Here is a 9455-nt window from a genome sequence, read left to right as displayed (position 1 = left end):
TTGGGGACTCCAGAACTGGAATTATCCATGCTTGTTGCTCTATTAAAGCTTCCAATTGTCCATTTCTGAGATAGCAACAGATTGAAGATCTGACTTGAGAACCGCCTAAAACACGCAATTTTACCGGGGGGGAACACCAAACAAAAAAGCATTTTATTTCTTCTTAACTGGCGAAATTTCTATACATTTGTTTTGTTTTACTCTTTAGTATTGCTGGTCTAAAAGAAAAATAGCATAAGTTTGGATTAGAAGTAGATTTGCTGCTGAGCAGATCTCTTGAGAATTCCAATTGCAAGGTCACCCATGGAACAACCTGTGTAACTCGGTTTGATGCTGTATCACAGAGTACGAAAATCGCACTGGACCAAGACTTAGCCTTTTGAACTTTGATCTGCAAAGAGATTTCTTGAGCCAAGAACATAGCTTGGTTCTGAAAAGGCATGCCAAGCTTGGAAGGCTAAAAGCTAGGAAAAAAAACATCTCAATTGAAAACGGAAGAAACTTGATATGAAAACCACTGAACCACAACAAACAATGCCATTTATACAGCATAATTTTCCAACAGCCAACCACGCACTTAAAGCAACCATCCACAGGGTTGCTACAAAACTACCAGCAGATAATGCCCTTAAAGGCAAAAAGACACTGTACTGAAAATCCTGAAGCTGCGTGAGTTTTAGTTCCGTTCTACTGAGCTTGCTGTATTGCTTCCACGATGAAGAGAGCAGAGAGCCTCCCAGCAGTGCGCTGCTGTAAGCAATATTTCTAACATCTGTCACACATGGTTTGATGCCTCTTACCTCATCCACACACATGTGGGAAGCTTTGTTTCAGCTTTGACTTGAAGTGTAAATACAGCTGTGCATTTACCATGAAGAATTCAGCGTACAAAAAACGTATACCTGCCACCACCTGAAGCAAACTCTTCTCTGCACCTTCACTGCAGTGCCCCAGAGCAGTCCTGGGAGAGCTCCACACGCTGCCCAAACAAGCTTTATCCTTGCTGTTGTGTCCAACCTGCAGCCTGCGGTTCTTACTCAAGATTTGTTTGTGAGCTCTCCCTTGTGTTACACTCAGGCTAGCAAGCATGTGAAAGATAAAGGACTCAGATCTTCAACTTGAAGCTACAGAAACTATAAGAAGCCAGAGCAGGAAGGGAAAGAAAGACTTCCTGCTGCAAACTTATGTGATCCATGCCATAGACCATCTCATAAGCATATTATTTACCAGCTAAAACTTCCTAAGAATGAGTGACCTTATTAACAGGCTGGCTGCTTTGGTGTATTCAAGCTGTGAAGTGGCAGGGACAAATCCAACAAAAGCCAGGTCATCTCCTGTCAGGAAAAGCTGGCCCATAAGGCAGCTGGAGATGGTCAAAAGCATTGCTTATAAGCACAGTGCTGCACAGCAGCTCAGTCTCCCCTAGTCCAGACAATTTCTCATTTATGGATGGAACTGGACATATGAACTGCATATATAAATATTAACCAAAAGAAGAGGACTGTATGGCTAAAAATCCCGTATGTCTCTGCCTAGTGGTACAGCCTTCCTGGCTTGGAGCTACCTTCAGCTCTTCTTCATTCAAACTAGCACAAGCCTCACTGTCATTGCCTCCAACAGCCTTAACTGAACTAAAAGCAAATACTAGTACACAAACCAAGCTGAAGACTACTAAACTACTTAAACATTAGACAAAGTGTCAATAATATATTGGAGCAATGCAGTCCTGAAGATGAAAGCTTATATAATCCAGGTGTCACTTTTAATTTTCCCTTTAAGCAATATACCTGTCTTTATTAATTTAATCACAAATCACATACAAAATAAGGTTCCCTAATTGAAACTCTCACTTTGATTATAGCACCAGACCAAGTAGAAAACAGCAGAGATGCCAAGCTGTTGCTCTTTTTTGTTTGTTTTAAACTGTTGAGTGATTGAAGAAATAGGAAACAGCAAGCACTTGTTGTATCTCCTCATTCAAAGAAGAGCTGTCACTGTGATAACTGGCTCAAGGGAGGAGTACAAGGTGTTCAGCAAGCAGATATGAAGACACTTCAGTGACGCTGAAGGTCGTTCTGTTTTACTGACAGAAAAAAGGTCAGAGTAAACTGTATAGTATTAGTTTTACATAGCTTACTCTGTTACCCACAAAATTATGTCAAACAAAATAATGTAGTTTGGAAACTTCATTTTTTAGAGTAAATCTGTTTTGTAGGCTGTGAGATGAAAATAAAGAAAATATGAGGCAGATCAATGGAACTTATAAAACCAGGACTACGACAAAGTGGCAACAGAAGCAAAGACAAGCCAACCGGGGATGAAGGACAGAAAAATGAGGTAATGATGATGTTTGGGTTTGGCAGTGCATGGTAACACAGCAACAGGACACAGTACCTAGCTTTTACTATTCAGTAAGGTTATGGATGTTACCCCCCAGAATCTTTTAAGTATTTTACTGGTATCATTTGGACTGGCAGGTCAGAAAGCAAGCTTTGGATGTGAGACGTACCCTTCTACCAGTAACCAAGAATGTCCGTCCTTTACCAGTTACCTGTGCAGTTTTATTCTAATACACAGTGACTTTTGCAGCTTAACACTGAATTTCCACAGGGGCATTTGGAGTGACAGATAAAGCCTACTGCATTCTATCACGTGAATGCACAGAGATCAGGCTCTTCAGTTGTTATTTTATGGGAGAAAGATGCACGGATAAATTTTGTATTTGTTGGTTAGGTAAAGGCCATTTCCATTTGGTGAACCCTGGCCCACAAGGAATGTGTTCTGGATTAATATAGGGAGGCTGAAGGACTGGTATCAACCCTGTGAAGAGTCAGTTCTGCAAATATTTATTTAAAGATAGAATCTTCTTCCAGAGTACATTGTAACCACTTAAGGATGTCCTGTATCACTCTAGTTTAGGTATGACTGCTGTGGTTTTCTTCCTGTGTTAAAGTAAATTCATACATGGTATCTGGACTGCACCTATTATTATGCAAGAAGAACCTTTTAGAATTGTCCTCCTTGCATTATTAAGCACAACTGTAACACTGTGCTCAGAAAAAAACACAAGTCGTGTCTGACGGCACAGTTAGTCATGAAGTGCTCTGGATTGACAGAAATCGCCCTCGGTAGCTTCTCAGTGAGGCACCTGTACTCAAACAGGACAGACCTGACAGGAGCCCTTTGCTATGGAGCTGCATTTTGGAAAGCTGCTAGCTTTTTCAGTGGAGTTGTCTTAATTTACATTGAAGCTTGCAAGTTACTATTTCCAGCAAGGATTTTTAGAGTTTTTAGAAAATGTTTATATATAGAGAGAGTATTCTATAGACAGTTTGATGTGGTTATTGAATATGTGGTGTTTTTTCTTTTGTTATTTTTTTTTAAGCACAAAAGAGCAGCTCAGGTTTTCAAAGACTGGTTTCTTTGGTACAATAACAATACAGTTGCACAACTCGCTGAAAATATCAAGACAGCTCATGAAAAGGCCAGCATACTGCGGGTCATCTGACTGGCCAGGGTTATACAACAGTTTGGAGAAATTAACAGTTGCAGAAAATTGATGTGGGACAGAATTAAACAAGAGAAACAAACAACACCTTTGAGGTAATACGTCAAGAACAAGACCACTGTCCAGGGTTTGGAGGGCACAGCGAGATACCAGCACAGGACTGAGTCCCAGCGTACTGGCTGGTGTCATCCCTCGTGCTCAGAACATTCACATGATGCAATTTATGGAAGAAGTCTATCACCTTGAAGAAAGCCTGCTCGTTGAGTCATGAAGTGTTCTGGATTGACAGAAATCGCCCTCGGTAGCTTCTCAGTGAGGCTCCTACACTCAAACAGGACAGACCTGACAGGAGCCCTTTGCTGTGGAGCAAACAAAGTAACAAGGAGCCTTTGCAGAGCAGGCTATAGACGGTGAAGATATTTAACAACGGAAGTGTCCTTCCAGGCAGAGCAGAACACAGCGATTTGAGGAAGCCCCAGAAAGGGAAGAAGAACAAATAACACTGACACTTTGCACAGGAGAGAAGGAGGAAGAGGTAGCGAAGGCGGACGGCCTGGGCAGAGCTGTGCAAAACCTCGGCTCGAAAGGGAAGACGGAGGCTTGACTCTGACTGCCAGTAAGGATCTCACCTTCTCCCAAGGAAGACGGCATCTCTATTTCACAAGTTGTTATTATCAATACAAACAGTACCACAAGCCAGGCTTTTTACGACACCCCAAATCAGCTCGTCACAAACAGGCCTGTTTAAGAACACATTGACATTTTTTTTTTTCTCTCCCGTGGTTTTTTTTTTTTTTATGCCATTGTGGAAAATATTTGGAGAACTCATCACCCACACACAATATGTAAAAGCAATTCAGGGTGGGGGAAGGGGAATGCTGTATTTTTTATTTCTAAAAGCTTACTATCCTATGAAAACCCACAATAACAGGATGGCTCATATAGCCAGGGTAGAATCCTCTGAATGTTTTCAACAACTTTCCGGGACTATTACTTCATGATAATGCACCAGTCTGTAGTTCAGATACAGAAGATGTATAGTGCTCAATCAGAAAAGTAGGAAAACACTAGTAATTCCTGTATTTTATCACAACATGTTAAGATAGCATAAACCATTAATTATGCACTCATAGAGTTCAGTTGGAGATATTTAAAAAATCAGAGACAAAGTATTTTTAAATTTTTATTATATTTTCTTGTGACATTGATTTTCCTCAGCCATAAAAATCATCCAAGTTTCTACTCACCAAATGTTGGAAAGTAATAAAATAACCCTAGGTCTGCAGGAGAGTACAGCTTCCTTTTTAACCACGCATTTAAAATTAAAGCATTTAACTTGTTCATATTTATCTTGTGTGGAAGCCAGTCTTTATGTCACACCAATCTATCTATTATTCCTTCTGTCTTCACAATTTACACAAATAGTGCAGCAAAAACATTCCATGGATAAATTAAGTTGTAGCAGCTAACTGATCACAGTGGTCAGCTGCCACCTTTCTGCAATGTCTTTCCTAAGTAGCTTCATTAACAGTTCACCATCAATTAAAAATAAGGAACTGTCACCAACTAGCCACAGAAAAGCAAACTTTTTGTGATAAAACTACAAGGCCGCTTGGACCTTTTTGGAGCTTCATACCAAACATTGACAAAATCAGAAGAAAAACTAAGGGAGGAAACAACAAAAAACCACGTAGCCTATTTGATTTCTACAAAAGGCATACTGCACATGAGCAAATCATAAGTTATCCCTGGATATACCGTACGTATAGGAATTACAATTTCAAAACCACAAGAATTGCCCCCAGAAAATTCAAGTTAAGTGTACCTACTGAGTTGCTTTCAGATGAGCAGAACCACTGCACAGTAACCAAATACAGTAACAAAAAAACAGTGGTCATGTACATGGCCTGGAGAGGTGAACCCAAATTTTGGCCAGGAATTTCCCAGCCACTGGGTGAGAGCACAGAAACAGCAAGATCTAAAAGACTGGGGTTCAATCCAGGTTCCAAACAGAAGGGTATTCTAATGCCTGTAAACCCCACTCTGCTCCCACTAGCTTCCTTCACAATATGCACACTACAGAATTAATTTGACACACTATCAAGGTTGGAACGTGTATAGGAATACTGATTTTTCAGAGAGATGCCACTTGTCTGACTTTTAATTACGTTTTAAATGGAGGAGGGAAACACATATCCTTAACAGTGCATGGATTGCCTGCTGATATTCAAACTCATGCCACAAAGCTTGGAAGAGCAAAAGCTCCAAAATTAAACTATTTAAATGTTACTATAAACTGCCCAATTTAATTTCCTAAAATAACTGAAGTTTTCAAAGATACTCCTACTCAAGTACCTGACGTAAGAAATGTCAGCCTGTACAAGTATAAATAACCAAAACCATGACTCTCTGGTAGCAACACTCACAGCTGATATGTTGTACATGTCCATCTGCACCTTGTACAAAAAATTTCAAGTTATTCACTACTCCAATCATCCCCAATCAAATTAATTATTAAAATAGTTTCTGAACTAGATTACAAGGAATACACCTAAAAAATTCTGTTAGTCTTCAGTACAACTTTTTTTTTTTTTTAATAGGCATTTATTCCTTATTAGAAACTACAAAAGATAAATCTACAGCAAGCAGTATTTCTTGCTCAAGGATGAGAAAGAGCATCATGTAATGTAACTTTAAAGCACAGAAAAATCAACTTATGAATAAGGCAGTGCTCTTCTGATTTCATGGCAAATTTTAAACTATAGGAAAACAGCTATTACAAATTATGCCCAAAATTCTAAAATAAAACATCTAACATAACATTTCTTGCACATCTCTACAAAACAAACCCTCTTACTCAGTGCGCAGGAAGGGAAAGGGCACACTTTGCTGTTGGATTAAAAATTTCAGAGTTCCTTGTGCTTACTTTACAATTCAATAGAACTATTGTTTCCTTCTGTGGTTTGGATAAAGTGCAACAGACAGATTCTCACAGGGAGAAACAAGGAGGCAGGAGGAAATAAAAGGGATGATTTTGAAAAGGCATTTTTGTGGCCTCGCACACACAGCAGGATTTAATAATTTCAACAATGGCTCTGTCTTCTTCCCTGGGAATTCAGTTTAACTGAAGACACAGGTTTACCTGACCTGACTGCACAGCATCAGCTAAAGAATTGCTAAAATTACTTCTGTCCTTTCTTAAACCTGGGAGGTATTACAGCATTTACAAACTACTAATTTCACTATACAAAACTGTGGGCACTAGCAGAGTGAATTCCCATCACAGTATTTAGCCATCTTTTTCCCACTTTAAAGAAGAACAACAAAATTTAACACATATGTCCTGTTTAAAGTGTACTCACAGCTCTACCCAGCTCTAGAAATAACTGGACATGTAAACGTGGAACATATTAAATTAATTTTCTTTCCTTTTCTTTTCTTTTTTTTTTAACAGTATAATATTTGGTACATTTGTTTCCATTCCTAAGAGCCTCCAGAGGGTCAGTAGCTCCTTCTGCAAGGAGAGCATTGCAAGAGGTGCTGCATGTCAGCGCATTGGAACTCCTGGCCAGAGCACATGGCTTCTTCCTGAGCCAGCAGAAGGTGAAGAGGCCCTGCATAAAACAAGATGCAACTGTCTCTTTTGGTGCCAGTCACAACCTGAGCGAGTCACCTTCACCTCTGTACCTGCACCTCCTCAGCTGACACCATTTCCCCACCACACCACAATGGGTGAACCCAGACGTGCTCAACTTCCTCACAAATCACCCTCTGCTCCCCAGGCCCCCACGGTCATCACAGCAACTACTTCACCTTCTGTGACTGTGCATTTCAATGCACAACTGCAACAAGCAGAATATCATGACCCAAGCCACATGGAATCACAGAAAAGGTTTACATCACTCTACTCCATGGTGGTGATAATGCTACACACCTGTGTCACCAACTCCTGGTTATATAAAACACAAAATATCTGGAAGAGCTCAGCTTTCTTCCAGAACAAAGCAGCACCTGTAAGCCTCTGAAGAGGTCCCACAGGATTTGCTTACTGGTTATGTGGACTTGAAGAGGAAATTAAATGTTTTACCCTTGGTTCATTGTTTCATACATTGGTTTACATTGTTTCAAACCATTCACCTTCCTCTTCTTTCTTTGAATGGAAGAAAAACATAGACACCAAGTTTTTAAGGACTAGTTTTGCAGTACAAAGATGCAACAGGAACAAAACGCAACGTATTTTAACGTATTTTACATACAACGGGTGGATGTGATTTCTTTCCCTACAACAACCTACAAGGCATTTTACCCTTATTAGTTATTCTTGCACTCGATAATGACCCAAAGTATTTTCCTTGTTAGCTTTTCCATCCTCCCACTTAATTGCAACTCAACAACAAAAGTTTTCCCTTAAATTGAATGTCAATAAAGAAGAAAAATTTTACATAAACTCACTCCCCTCCCAGAACCTAGGCCAACAGAATGCTGAAAAGCAGTTATTATATTTCTGTGCTTTTTCCATCCTCATGATTTGATATCATCAAGTTGTTGTGTTGGGTTTTTTGTTTGTTTGGTTGGTTGGGGTTTTTTTAACTTTAATTCAGGTCATTTTGTTATGTCAAAAGACAAAATTGCATGTAGCTGATTTTAGCAACTGTGACAGCTGATTTATGTAGACAAAACTATCAGCAGACTGCACAGATTAGGGATTCTTAGCCCTATTTTAAAACACAATTACAAGCAAGTACCCTACCTGTGATAAACAAGTCGACGGCAAGTGCCCAGGTAAAGGGAAATAAATTAAGTTTTCAGTTAGGAGCCTCTGGCTCCTAAAAGCAATCCTTAAAATAACTGATTTATTTGTTTCCATTTCAATGGGAAAAAGCAAAGAACTTCATTGTAAAATCAGCAGGTAATCTATCTGTTTAGATAGATTAGATTATTTTATCAAATACTCACTTCTTCACCAAAATCTGAATAGACTGAACATTAGTTACTGGCAAAGGGCTTTTTACTTTTTAGTCCATAAACCAATGAAGAAAAATAATCCTGAGCAAGACTGAAGCCTTACTGAACATTATACCTTTCCCTCCCTCCATCCAGCCCTGTCCCATCCATTTTCCCCTGCTTTTATTCTGCACACCAAAGACAGTGATTTTAGCTGCATAAAACAGGTGTTCACTGCATAGAAATAGTTCTAATTTCTTATAAACATTCATTTGGATCCAAATTATTTTGGCTAAGTAATGCCAACGTGTAATGAAGCTCTGTAACTATCCACTGGGAATAAAATCTTGTGCAAAGTATTTAATATTTCGCAAAACCACTTCTTTATGTAAGCCTACCTACCGCACCTCCTTTCTCTCAAGCACCGTTTAGCCATTCCACGGGAACTAGCTGAGTTTTTGTGGAGGCCGACAGGCCTCACACTGCCATGATAGCACATGTGCTGTCCACCAGTAAAGGTGGATTTAAGAAACACAAACCACATCAGCATTTGATACTGTTTTCTCACTAACAACTAGTATCTTATTATCCCCAGGAGAAGCAATGTCAAGAAAAGTTTGCTTCTACTCTGTGTATGTAACACCACTGTTAAGGGTGCAATTTACACAACCATGGCACTTGACTTCACCATCCAAGGATTCCCTTTTTAACTTCGTTCTATATAGTCCCAGGCTGGAGTTTACTGCAGGCTGCTCGCGAAGCCGGCGCTGAGCGTGCAGAGAGGATTAACCAACACCACCGGTGAAAGGAGAGCTCTGCATCTCCCAAAACTTGTTCCTTCCCTTCAAAACAAAGTAAGAGGCGGCAAGAGAAGGAGGAGGGGGGGAAACGCGTGTTTTGAGCTTTTCACACACATCAGTTCCTCGCTCAGAGGTTTCACATGGTGCTCAGAAGGTACCAGGTGCGCCGGTTGCGGAGGGACACACGTACGACCTCCTCCTTC

The sequence above is a fragment of the Antrostomus carolinensis genome, unplaced genomic scaffold, assembly GCF_000700745.2.
Source record: "Antrostomus carolinensis isolate BGI_N321 unplaced genomic scaffold, ASM70074v2 scaffold5072, whole genome shotgun sequence".
In the NCBI taxonomy this organism is placed as follows: domain Eukaryota; kingdom Metazoa; phylum Chordata; class Aves; order Caprimulgiformes; family Caprimulgidae; genus Antrostomus; species Antrostomus carolinensis.
The sequence above is the reverse complement of the archived record's forward strand: the minus strand, read 5'-3'. Positions refer to the sequence as shown.